This window comes from Bos grunniens, chromosome 2 (genome assembly GCF_055505025.1).
Source record: "Bos grunniens cultivar Pamir isolate PY7600 chromosome 2, Bosgru_T2T1.0, whole genome shotgun sequence".
Classification (NCBI taxonomy): domain Eukaryota; kingdom Metazoa; phylum Chordata; class Mammalia; order Artiodactyla; family Bovidae; genus Bos; species Bos grunniens.
This window is the reverse complement of record NC_141166.1, coordinates 84,761,681-84,775,613: the sequence shown is the minus strand read 5'-3', so window position 1 is coordinate 84,775,613 and position 13,933 is coordinate 84,761,681. Positions and strand designations below refer to the sequence as shown.

Sequence of the window (13,933 nt, the reverse complement as noted above, 5' to 3'; positions counted from 1 at the left end):
TATAGTGAGGATTAAATAAGATAATATCTGCAATATGTCTAGCAGAATGCAAGCAAAAATAATAACTCTCTTCCCAGTTTATTGTGTGTTAGTTGCTCAGTCATGTCCAACTCTTTGCAACCCCATGAAATTTAGCCTGCCAGGCTCCTCTGTCAATGGGATTTCCCAGGCAAGAATACTAGAGTGGGTTGACATTTCCTTCTCCAGGGGATCTTCCCAGCCCAGGAATCAACCCCAAGTCTTCTGCATTGCAGGCAGATTCTTGACAATCTGAGCTACCAACACAGCCCATAAATCCTAATAATTCTGAGTTATCAGAGCACTGAATTACTTATGTGCTTCTATTTATCACTAGATTATGAGATTTTTTTTGTTGTTGCTTTTATCTTTTAATTTCTTGGCCTCGCTGAATGGCTTGCAGGATCTTATTTCCTTGACCAGGGATTGAACCCACACCCCCTGCAGTGGAAGTGCGGAGTCTTAACCAACAGACCATCAGGGAAGTCCCAGAATATGAGTTTCTTGAAGACAAGGATTAGGACCTTTTATAGTTTCCACTCTACATATCTGGAAGGACACATTAGAAATTCGGCTACAGCAAGAGAAACCGAGAGTGCTGCTGGTTTCCGGACACCAATGAAATAAAATTGTATTACTTCCCAGATAGTCTAAAAAGTCATCTGTAAGCTCTGTCTCTACTCACTTATCTCAGATCCTCTCATCTGTTTACAAAAACATCCATTCCCACCATTTTAACAGTTTGGGCCAAAGTCACCATTGACACCCATGTCACCAAACCCAGCATTCTTTGCCCTGTTCTCTGACTTAGCCTCTCAGCACCATTCAGCATGGTTGACTGCCCTCTTTTTCTTGAAACATTTTCTTCTCCTGGCTTCCATGGCATCATGATCTCATGGCTTTCTTCTGTCCTGTCTCCTTTGTTACCTCGTCCTCTTAGCGGACTTCTAAACTTTAGAGCATCCAGCTCTTTCTCAGCCTTGTCCTCTGTCTGTACTCTCTCACTAGTGAGCTCATCCATTCATCCACTGGATAGTGAGCACCACGCAGATACGAACATACCCCACATCTTTATCTCTAACCCTGACCATTCCAAAGAAATCCAGACACATGTAACCAACTGTTACTTGAGGCCTCCACTTGTATGTCATATAAATGTTTCAAAATTCACACACATGAAAGAGAAACTTTGATTCCATCCCTTCACCCCAACTGACTCCTGCCTCAGGGTTTTCTGTCTCCGTAAGTAGCACTGTTCTCCCTGGAGATCAAGATAGTAATCTAGCACAAGGCTTCTTAAGCTTTAATGTGTATATGAGTCACCTGAGGGGTCTTCTAATTCAGCAGGTCTGAGTTATAGCCTATGATTCTGCATTTATAATAAGTTTCAAATGATGTGATGCTACTAGTTCTTGAATCACATTGTTGAATAACAAGGATCTTGTATATAGATCTTGTTCCCTAATGCACATCCCCATACTCATATTAAAAAAGTCAGCAACACTTAATTGATCAGATTTTCTCAGAATCTGACATGCTACCTGGCCAGTGCCACCATCATCTTTCCCACCATAATACTATTATTTCCCCATAATACTATGGATTCCCAACTAGTCTCCAGTTTTCTACTTTGTTCCCGGTTCTGGAGGATATTCTGTCTGTCCACTGCATCCTTATATCAATCACACCAGGATAATACCAGCCAAGGCTTTTTTCATCACACCTAAAATCAAATGACATCAGTAATTCTCAAATAGCCTGTTCTTTAACCTCATTTGGTATCTCTCACTTTCTGGTCCATGATGCTCCAGCCATGCTGATCTTCCGTTCTGTAAACTTGCCAAGCTCACTCCCACCTTGAGATTTTTGCACTAGTTGCTCCTTGCTTGGAAGGCTCTTAGCCCTTGATCTTTCACATAGCTTGTCATTCAAGTCACAGCTTAAATGTCATCTCAGAATGACCTTCCTGACCATCCAATCCAAAATAGACACTCTGTAACCTGTCACTTGATCTCAAGTCAATGTTTTATTTCTCTCCATTTTACTCATTGCTCTGTGATTTTTTTTCTGGATTACTTTTTATTTGTCCGTGCTCTTTCTTCCTCCCCTCTCCTCTCTTTCTCCCTCTCTGTCTCTCTCTTTCACTCTCTCTCTTCAACTTCCTCCCACCCACACTAAGATGTTAGCCCCACAAAAGCAGAAACTATGTCTATATTTTACCAATTGTAATCCCTGCATCTGGGTCAATTCCTGGTATGTGGCAAGCACCCAATAACTGCTTGATATGTAGGTGGATAAGTAAATGATTGAATGAAAACTTCTTGGGTATATTGCAGAAAAAGAGGCAATATGCTCCAGTTGTGTGGCCTTCCCTTCAGGGCCTTCCCTTCTGATGCTTCTTAATTCCTTTTCTGAGTCCATCTCATGCCATACAATAGACTTAAAAGTGAAGATAAGCTGGTGAGTTATTATCATTTTTGTCATTAAAGGATGTTGTGGTTCACAATCTCTACCACAGGCCGTGGAATGTGGCTTGTTTTAAAATAAGCCAGCTAATTCCTCTAATAAAGAGTAGCTCCTCTGGGCATGGACTTAATTTCCATGATTCTCCACTGATCACTGACAAGAGCTTTACTTGACGGCACACCCATTCATTATTCTGGAGGTGGAGGGTGGTGAGGAGGGAACTCATACATGGTGATTTGAACACATCATTTGATTGGACAATTATAAAGCACATGCATGGAAATAGAGTGGCTCCAGTGGATCACGCAGTGTGCTCACCCCAGCCAGCAATAGTTACATTACCTGGGAACTTGTTAAAATTGCAAATTCTCAGGCTCTGCCCCTGAAGTCCTGAACAGAAAATCTTGGAACTTGCCCTTTAAAGATTTTCCAGATGACTCTGATGCATGGTAGAATTTGAGAACCACCAATTTACATCATTCACATACACCATCATGAGTTTCCATTGTTCAAGAAAGTTGGTGACCTCAAGAATACTAAGTCTTGACATTAAATAATGTTTAAAAGAATGATTCAGATCTGTCCAAGTTGGGTACTAGCAAGAAGATACGTCAGAATGCTTTTTACTAACAGAAGTTTATCCAGGAAATAGGATTCAACCTAATCCTCCACTTAGCTTTCGTGTACCTTCTATATCATTCTCTTTTGTTGACACCAATTTGCCTAATACCATTCCAGTGAGACCACTGGTTCTTGGTATTCAAGGAAAGAACTGACACCTGAGTCTTATATTAACCCTGCTGAGTAGCTCTCCTACAAACACAAACACATATATACACATACATATATCATACATAACACCTATTCAGTTGCTAAAAGAAATCCCAAGTGTGCAGTCATGTCTGAACTATGATATGTTCTATACATATATATATATATATATATGTATAGTCACCCAGTTGTTCAATGAACCAAATCTCAGTAACCTCAGCATGTATCCAGTTCAGAAAAATTTGATATTCTTAGCTACACAACCACAGCATCTACCTGCTTTCAGTTTTGATCCTAGAAATATTTCTGTCTCAACTATGACTAGTTTCAAGATGAGAACTTACAGAAGTTAGTGGTGAATGAGTAGTGGTAAGTGAATCAGTTCCCAGAATTGGTGGCTAAAATCTCTGGAATCATTGTGGACCCACGTTTATTCTGATATTCATGTATGTATGCTCAGTGCTTGTGTCTGACTCTCTGCAACCCCATAGACCGTAGTCCTCCAGGCTCCTCTGCCCATGGAATTTTCCAGGCAAGAATACTGGAGTGGGTTGCTATTTTCTACTCCAGGGGATCTTCCTGACCTAGGGATTGAACCCACATCTCTTGCATCTCCTGCATTGGCAGGCGGATTCTTTACCATTAGCACCGCTTGGGAAGCCCTTGAAATTTATAACAAAAGCAGATTGTAGGTTTCTTTGTAGGTCTGTTTCCATGAATTGCTCCAATCACATGTAAAGACAAAATTCTTTTCTACTACCTACCCCAAGTATGTTTTTGGTTCCTATTAAAACTTCCCAATTGTCAAAAACAGAAAACATTAGGATTATGATGTGATGTTATCTTATTAGAGTTGTAAATTGAGTGATATCACAGAAGGTTGAGATAAAGAGTGTAGAGGACACTCCAGGAAATTTGAATAAACTATTTGGTTACCACTTAGTTATATTTGGGGATTGTGAAACTAAGAAAAATGTGTTACTGAAAAGTGAGAACAATGTTAGAAAGTTGTTGCTTAGATTGCCTTGATTAATTCTAGAATTTCACTGATTCTTGCAGAGATTTTGTTTTTTTATCAGTAGTATTATGGCCCCTGTGTTGCAAAAAACTGAAACTTAAGGAAATATTAATCCTGTTCCTCAATGTCAATATTATGAAAAAAATTCTACTTTACTTTAAATATTGCCATACTATTTTATAATTATATAAGGATTGATTACCAAAACACTTTCATATAGTACATAATACTATATAGAATATATATTTGTTGATTTTAATAAACACTATGAATCTGTGAGGAGAACAGAACAAAGATTATTCTCCCCATTTGAAAACTCAATATATGAGAGTCAGATAATGTTAACTGATCTTAATCAAGATCACAAAGCTAATTTTCAAGATTAAGTGAATTCCAAGCCTAGCACTTTTTCTATTATACAATATACACTTGATTGCAATTCTCAGAAATCTTAGGAGGTAGTAGAAGAATTTTTGTTCTTTTTTTGCTGCTTTACTCTATCCTGATTATATACTCTTTTTAGCCATAATGACAAATGCTGTTTTAAAAACTATATTCACTAACTGGCATGAGAAATCACCTTCTGAAGATCCAGGCCCATCCCACACTTTCCAATGTTTCTTTTCATGCTAATATAAAATGTTGTGGGTGGCAAAAGCAGGGAGGAGAGAGAAGGACATTTATTATATGGAGAAACAGCACATATTGATTTTCCTTTCCATCGGAGAGACAGGTAATACAATTTCATTGCCTATTCAATAAGAAAATAGGACTTAATGGAGTTAAGTTACGGTTTATGATTTGGCTACTGTATCAGACTTCCTTTCCAACAATCTCTTCTTCATCTCAGATTCTACCCCAGGACATTAGGTAACCCAATGGCTAGATCTCCCCATTTATGACCAAGTGCGATCGGTCCTGCAGAACAGGAGATGAAATATACGAAAGAAAATAACAAGCAAGGGAACACTCTTGACAAGGTATTCACATACAGTAACAGTGGCAGGACACTGGAGACACAGTCCACAGTTTCCACAGGTGCTTTCCCGCAACAGCACAAAAGAAAAGGCCACACTGCTCCAGAAGATGCGGCTAGCAGTCCAAAGGTCACGGCATTTTGTGAGTTTATTACTTGTGGCAGAGTTTCTTCCAGGCAAGACATAATCTCAAAAAGCAGGTGTTAGGTTTGTTGCTCACTTCTTGGGTTATTTCCTTAAAACCAATGGTGAATGTTGTTGGAGACAATTTTCCATAGGTCTCATTTTCTGCATTTCTTTTAGTCAGCAGAAGCACTGACTTCTTTTGTTTCAGACTATCTGTGCAAGGATATGTGTACAAGGAACAAGGGAGCTAGAAACAATATCATCCCTCTTTGAGCAGTGGGCCAGCAAGCTGGTTGCCCAGTGTGAAACTTTCAGGTTCCCTAAGTGCTCAGGATCCCTAAGAACTCCTTAAAGATTTCTGTCCTGTTACAATTTAACTAAGTAAGCAATTATCACCTGGCTCTCTTAGGTCACTCAGTAAGAATGGGGGCTTTAGGGCACCAAATATGCTGATACTTATGCTTTGCTGAGCTGTGAATAATAAAATCCTTCATCTCAGACCTAAGTCTCTGATGCTGACCTCACCTTGAAATGACCAGGTAAAAATAACAGTATGTAAGAATTGTGGTAATTCACACTCAGTTTTTCTGGGTAAATTTGCTAAATTCAGATTGGTGGTATTGGTCACACTTCTCTGCTAGAAATTAGTACTGGCTTTTACAGTTTATCTTTCCTGTTGCTTGCTTGATGAGCTGGTCTTCAGTATTATTGGGATAAAGAGTGAAAAAATTAATAGAAATTATTTATGCCAAAACTTTAGTTCAGTACTGAAACAATGCCAAGAAATTATCTGATGTTTGCCTGTACAGACAATTAGATTAAAATAAATTGCATAAATAATCTACTCTGACAGACCTCCTATAAAGTACCAACACCACAGGAACACACATGTTATTTCTGGGAATCCCCAAGGGATGTCTCCCATGTGCTCTATTCCTTCAAGATCTATCATGTTTCGGCCATGCTCTGTCTTAATTTAAGATTCTTGACACCCCGACCATTTAGCTCTACCAACTCTCTTGGAGAAGAACCATAGTTCTTTACTAGTGGTGATCTTTAGCCCAAGAGACACAACAAGCCCCACTAATATTCACAGAACAGGTACTAGGGGCCAAGTTCCCTGAGGGGGTCTGATAGCATGATGGCCACTGCTGCTTCTCACCTTGCCCCCTAAGCAGCATAATCCTTTCTGCTCTGTCCATGGAGAAGAGGAGGCAGGGCCTCTCCTATTGTGTCCTACTCCATGCTAACTCAACATTGCTTGGGCGGCAAAGTTCTTTCAAGACACATCCAGACAAGATTTCAACATGAACCACCATGTACAGTTGTTCTTCTCATCTTCAGTTGCTCATGGATGGATGAATAGAGAGTTCTTCATTTAAGCTCTGTTCCGTTCTCTCTCAGATTTCTTGAACTCTCTTCACAAAGACTTCTGTGGAGCCAGGCTCCCAACAGACCAGACATGCCTGAATTCCCAGGGGCAGACACACTGGAAAATATTTGCCCCAGGCATCTACACCCCCTTCAAGTTTGGCTCAAAAGTCATCTTGTCAGGGAAGCCTTTCCTAACTACCCATTAAAAAAACCTCCATTGCCATCCCAGCTTTTCCCCTTTGCTGCCTTTTTTTTTCTGTTGCACTAATTACTTCCAAATGTGTTATAAAATGGATTTCTTGTGTTATTGAATATTATTGTCTTTCCCTACCAAAATACAAGTTCCCAGAGGGTAAGGGTTTTCATCTATTCTAACTGATGTGCTTAGAATGGGGCCCAGCACCCAGTTGGTCCTCAATAAATATTTAAAGAATGAGTGAATGAACCCTAGACTCAGGCCACATGTGTAATGTGCTCCTCTCACATAAATTCCACTGGCCACATGTGCATTAAACCTGACATCCAGTAAACATTCTTTGGCTGAAAAGATAATTGTGAATAATGATGCAGAGAAGATATAACCCACATGAAGGATCAAGTAGTTGGATAAATACCAATGATCCAGTCTCTCCTTCTGGTTGTCTTTCACCTTTGAAATGAGGGCAGAAAATACAAATAACTTTAGCCTGGCTTCTCTATTCTTTGCAATGATTAGCCATTTTTAAATCCATATAGTTCTTATGTCCAACAGTATAATTCTCTTTAATCCCTTTCTTTTTCTGTTGCCACTTAAAAGTCCTTCAGAAATGAATTATAACTACTGAAACTTTAATGTGATTCAAAATATGTAGTTAAATGTCATAATAAGCTAAGACAGATTATGTATGTGTGTTAACTATGAGGAAAATTAGTGAGAATTTGACTATTTATTATGTAGGAGTAACAAGTCAAAATGAAAAAAGAACTCTTGATTTGGGGCTCACAAATCTATGAGGCAATACTGACAGGCAGGTAAATTGCTACAAATTTTCAGGAAAGCATTTATAATTTATGAAATTCCTTTAAAATATTCATATATTTGAATGCATTTACTATACTTTTGAATATATAGGTAAAAGGATATTTATGGAAATGTTACTTATAGTGAATTAAAAATTGCAAACAACCTAAATATTCAACCACGGGGGAATATTTAAATAAGTAACATTCTTATTATCCTGTATAGTATAATCAGATCAGATCAGATCAGTCACTTAGTCGTGTCCGACTCTTTGCGACCCCATGAACCACAGCACGCGAGGCCTCCCTGTCCATCACCAACTCCGGGAGTTCACTGAGACTCACATCCATCGAGTCAGTGATACCATCCAGCCATCTCATCCTCTGTCGTCCCCTTCTCCTCTTGCCCCCAATCCCTCTCAGCATCAGAGTCTTTTCCAACGAGTCAACTCTTCGCATGAGGTGGCCAAAGTACTGGAGTTTCAGCTTCAGCATCATTCCTTCCGAAGAAATCTCAGGGCTGATCTCCTTCAGAATGGACCGGTTGGATCTCCTTGTGCAGTCCTAGGGACTCTCAAGAGTCTTCTCCAACACCACAGTTCAAAAGCATCAATTCTTCGGTGCTCAGCCTTCTTCACAGTCCGACTTTCACATCCATACATGACCACAGGAAAAACCATAGCCTTGACTAGATGGACCTTTGTTGGCAAAGTAATGTCTCTGCTTTTGAATATGCTATCTAGGTTGGTCATAACTTTCCTTCCAAGGAGTAAGCATCTTTTAATTTCATGGCTGCAGTCACCATCTGCAGTGATTTTGGAGCCCACAAAAATAAAGTCTGACACTGTTTCCACTGTTTCCCCATCTATTTCCCATGAAGTGGTGGGACCAGATGCCATGATCTTAGTTTTCTGAATGTTGAGCTTTAAGCCAACTTTTTCACTCTCCTCTTTCACTTTCATCAAGAGGCTTTTGAGTTCCTCTTCACTTTCTGCCATAAGGGTGGTGTCATCTGCATATCTGAGGTTATTGATATTTCCCCTGGAAATCTTGATTCCAGTTTGTGTTTCTTCCAGTCCAGCATTTCTCATGATATACTCTGCATATAAGTTAAATAAACAGGGTGACAATATACAGCCTTGACGAACTCCTTTTCCTATTTGGAACCAGTCTGTTGTTCCATGTCCAGTTCTAACTGTTGCTTCCTGACCTGCATACAAATTTCTCAAGAAGCAGGTCAGGTGGTCTGGTATTCCCATCTCTTTCAGAATTTTCCACAGTTTATTGTGATCCACACAGTCAAAGGCTTTGGCATAGTCAATAAAGCAGAAATAGATGTTTTTCTGGAACTCTCTTGCTTTTTCAATGATCCAGCAGATGTTGGCAATTTGATCTCTGATTCCTCTGCCTTTTCTAAAACCAGGTTGAACATCAGGAAGTTCACGGTTCACATATTGCTGAAGCCTGGCTTGGAGAATTTTGAGCATTACTTTACTAGCGTGTGAGATGAGTGCAATTGTGCAGTAGCTTGAGCATTCTTTGGCATTGCCTTTCTTTGGGATTGGAATGAAAACTGACCTTTTCCAGTCCTGTGGCCACTGCTGAGTTTTCCAAATTTGCTGGCATATTGAGTGCAGCACTAGAAAGTGAAGTCACTCAGTTGTCTCCAACTCTTTGCAACCCCACAGACTGTAGCCTACCAGGCTCCTCCATCCATGGGGTATTCCAGGTAAGAGTACTGGAGTGGGTTGCCATACTATATAGTCACTTTAAATTTTGATTTTTGAAGATTCTCTATAGAAACCATTCACACAACACAACACTGAAAACTAAAAGCTGGTACACACTATAAGGCCCACTTTTCATAAAATAAACACATAATATAGCCAGAAAAAAATGGAAATGAAATTTGCAAGTATGTTAATGGTGATACTTCTGTCTTAGTGCATTTGAGCTGCTGCCACAAAAATGTCATAGACTAGTTGGCTTATAAACAACTGAGTTCTGGAGGCTAGAAGTCTCAGATCAGGGTGACATGATGGAAGGTTGAAGGACCTCTTCCAGGTCACAGACTTCTCTTTGTGAGGAGAATGTGATAACCACTACACTGCGGAAACCAGACTTCTCTTTGTATAGTCCCAGAGCAGAAGGGACTGAAGAGCTCCACGGGCCTTTTTTATGAGAGCACTAATCCCACTCTCATGATCTAATCACGTCCCAAAGGCCCCACCTCCTTGAAACCCTCACACTGGGCCTTAAAATTTTAACATAAATTGAGGGGCAACACAAACATTTGGATCATAGAAACTTCTGATTGTGGAATTAGAAGTGATTTTATAGGTAACTTATAATATATCAAAACATTCAGTTTGCACTTACCACCATGTTTGTAACTGATATTGATAGGCAGAACATTATTATGACAGAGGATTTTGTGACAGTGAAGTACATTTAGATGATAATGTAAAATAAATTGAATGTCATCATAGTAAGAGCTGGCATTTAATGAACTCTGATTTAAATCAGGTATTGTGCTGAGCACTTTAATCTATGAAGTACATACCATTATAATATGTTATAGATGAAGAAACTGAAGTTTTTAAAAGATGAAATAACTATTTCAGTATCTTAGGGCATGACAGGGACAGTATGAGATTTGACTCAGAATTTTCTACACTCAGGCTCCATTCAAAACAGTTGAATATGATCCACCATGAATAAGCTTATAGTTTACTTTTGGTTGAGACAAAGGATTATTTTCAGGTAATTCAGCATTCTTGATGGCAATTATTATTCAGATGATTACTATTTTTTAATTCTTGGTCAGATCCTCACTGCCTCCCTCTAAGACAAATATTTCATTTTCTTATTGCTAATAAAATATATATGTGACTTTGGCTTAGATTCTGACAAAAAAAGTGAGGATATTTACAGTTTCAGTTTTAATCAATTGTACTTAAACCATCAGTATAATATAAAGGCTTCTTTCCCTTGAGGAAAAAATCCTTCTAGAAAAGATACTTTTTAAAGTAAAACTAGTGCAAAATATGAAGTCAGAAGGCTAGAGTTGATTTCCTGATAAATGAAGAAAGCACTGGAAACATGGCACAAATTGGCCTTCAAAACACCTGGCAGTTCCATAGACTCTGCCTCTGAACGAAATACTGGGAATTCTCTTGGCACTTCTCCCATACAGCCAGGTAGAACAGAGTACACTGATTATTTTAACTAAAATAGTCTGCTTCTGTACAAACCCACCTCAGGCCCAACCAAATGTGAAGCTTATCAAACTGCCAGATCAAGAGAAAGACGGTTTTTACCTGAGAAGAAAAACTAAGCCAACTGTACAGAGCTGCCTTAAAACCTAAGATATTCACTGTTTCATATTGCCTAGAAGGAAATTCTAGATTTAAAAAAGAGTTCCTAGAGAGAACTTCAAAATACGCAAAATAAAGAAAATGAGAGCATTACCAAACTATATTTAGTATGAAACAAAGAAAACGAAATTAAGAATTTTAGCTCAATTTTTAGGAAAGAATAATTCCTAGAAAAAATATTCACATAAAAGTAAGGTGTAAAATTATAAACTTAAATCTTAAAGACAATGTTGCCACTTTAGATGGTAAACATTTTAATAATCCCACGATTTAAAACTATCTTAAAAGGACAAGCTCCAGGAGTTATCAAAATGTTTATACCAGTCTGTTTTAAGGGATCCATATGTTTAGAACTTGGTGTGTTAAATATGTGTTGTTGTATTCCTTAGATACACTCTAAAAAAAGTTCTCATGACTTTTAATCTAGTATTTTGTTAACAGATAACATCCTCAAGTTAAAAAATAAAGAATGTTCCTAAAATAAGTTCTCTTCCCCTGAGGTGCCCCTTGGAAGGTAGTGGTCAGTAATGCAATCAGATAACTAGGGTTATTTCAGTTGCCTGCCAAAATATGGCTCATGACTATTAAAGTATGCTGAAAAACACCATTACATCAAGGACAGAAAGGGCATGATTGTTCTTATTTCTGGAATTCTTCTGATGTGAGTCAATTCACTGGGTGGGATTTCACTGGAAAATGGCTTTAGGAATATATTAAATGAAGGATGGACAGAACAAAGCTTTTAAACACAGACATAATGGAAAACCATAGAGTCAGACTTCACCCGGCGTTAGAGACAGAGATCAAACTCAGTAAAATCAGTAGCTACAAGAACTCCAATTTTCTATGAAATTTTGATTTTGTTAATTTAACATTGTTTCTTATTAACAGTCCAAATAAAAACATTTCACCTCCATATACAAAATAAAACTGTGATTTTGCTTTTCAGACCTAGAAAACTCAGACCAAAGAAAGAGAATATGAGATTAGTTTAAATATTGTTTTTATATTTGTCCCAAAATCCAAAAGATATTTAGGAATTTAGATAACCTGGACATGCAGAAATAATCCAATAACAAAAGTATATTCTGATACATTTTAAATCCTTTAGACTCAAAAAACTTTAAACCTGAACAGAATATGACATCATCGAGAAGTCCTTCTCTCCCTTGTAATTCCCTCTGGATGGAGATGATGTGATCCAGTTTATGATTATTGAACCTATCTGCTGAAACATTTCTGTTGAACTTTCATTATTTTATGTTTGCCTAGTCTTCCCAACTAAATTAAGCTAATAAGCTGGCTTTTTTAATTTTATTATTCCTTCAAAGGGTACAGTATAAAGCCTCATTCACAGATAGGTTAAAAATGTTTTGCTTGCTTTTTATTTATGAGGATGAGTTTTCCATACTTAGATAGGACTAGGAAGTTACTTGTTTAATAAATCTAATAACTATGCTAACAATTAATATGGTAACATAGTTTAGTAATTTTCAAACATTTTTTTCATTAAAAGAAATCTTGTTCAGATAGCCAACAAACATTGAAACTCTTCTGGTTGAAGTAAGTGGAGAGGACTGGGTGAGAAATAGGGAACAGCAGATGGGGAGAGGTGAAGGCATTGAGGAACTGAAGCCCAAACAGTTGGCTCTCTACCCACCACCCGACAAAGGCCACCAGAGACTCAGAGCCACTGTACAGCACTACTTAAAAGCCACTAGTTCAGTCTGTTGTGCAATTTATTCTAATAAAAAGAAAATCTCTGCTTCTCCCTCTTGCCAACTCAGCAACAGAAATTAAATCTTATATTTTCAAAGTCTATTATAAATATACATTGAATAAATGAATTGAACAAGTGAATACTTATAACCAAGATGAATAAAACTCTTACTATAATTATATTTTCTCTAGTTGACTTGAATGGGATACCAGTCTAAATATAATTGGAATCAGAGAAATGAACAAATGAAAAGTATCAACTAAGCCTGAACAACAACATCTGAAATATTTTTATCATTTTACAAAGTAAAAATTTGTACACAGAGCATTCTTTCCTATCTATGGTAATGAAATGGATTCCAGGACATATGCATGTTTCTGTGGCCCTGAACCCATGCCTCCCTCTTTTGGTAACAACAGTTCGTTTTCTTTTTTTCCCCTTTGGGAGCTTTCCTTTGCCTATGCATTTGGTCTTACTAATCTTTCCATCAGAATGTCTCACTAGTCCCTACCCCACCACAGCATGCCCAGACACGATGCAGGCTCTTTACCCAAGCTAGACTAGGCAGATCCTCCGGCCCTGAGATATGAAGTTTTCTTGGCATGACAAGATGTAGGACAACTGGAAGCTTCTCTGCCTATGCCTGGGGAGTAAGCAGACTCTCCATGAGGTGCTGCTGCTAGAAATCTGCAGCTATGCTGGTCTAGAGCTTTCTGAACCATCGTTCTTCAGCCTCTTCTGAAGTATGGGTATGGGCTACATCATACCTTTCCAATAACATCCTTACCTTATTTACATATCTATTTCTTTTCTTTACTTGTTTTTAAGTTAACCAAGTTCATTTCTGAAACCCCAGAACACTAACAGAGACAGGGTCCCAAGGAACTGATAACACAGAACGAAATTCACTTGGAGAAGCTTTGATCAAACAAGTCATGTTCACGGGCCACGGTGAAATAGACTGCAGAGTCTCAGTTTGGTTTACTTGGATTCCTCTTGATATTATGAAGTTTTTTTTAAAATAATGCTTATATTTTAATTGGAGGCTAATTACAATGATGACCTATATGGGAGAAGAACCTAAAAA

General features: G+C 38.2%; 1 protein-coding gene across 22 annotated transcripts in view; it reads right to left on the bottom strand.

Moving 5' to 3' along the window:
- Nucleotides 1-13,933, bottom strand: part of LOC147378292 (uncharacterized) — a 720,625-nt gene that overhangs the window by 634,060 nt on the left and 72,632 nt on the right. For 3 of the 22 annotated variants that reach the window (XR_015145799.1, XR_015145783.1, XR_015145791.1), the window contains one exon: nt 7,382-13,926. The exons of the other annotated variants lie outside the window; for them this stretch is intronic. The gene's annotated coding sequence lies outside the window, so the exon portion shown is untranslated. Of the gene's footprint in view, nt 1-7,381; nt 13,927-13,933 lie in introns of those variants that run through there. 22 annotated transcript variants of the gene reach the window in all.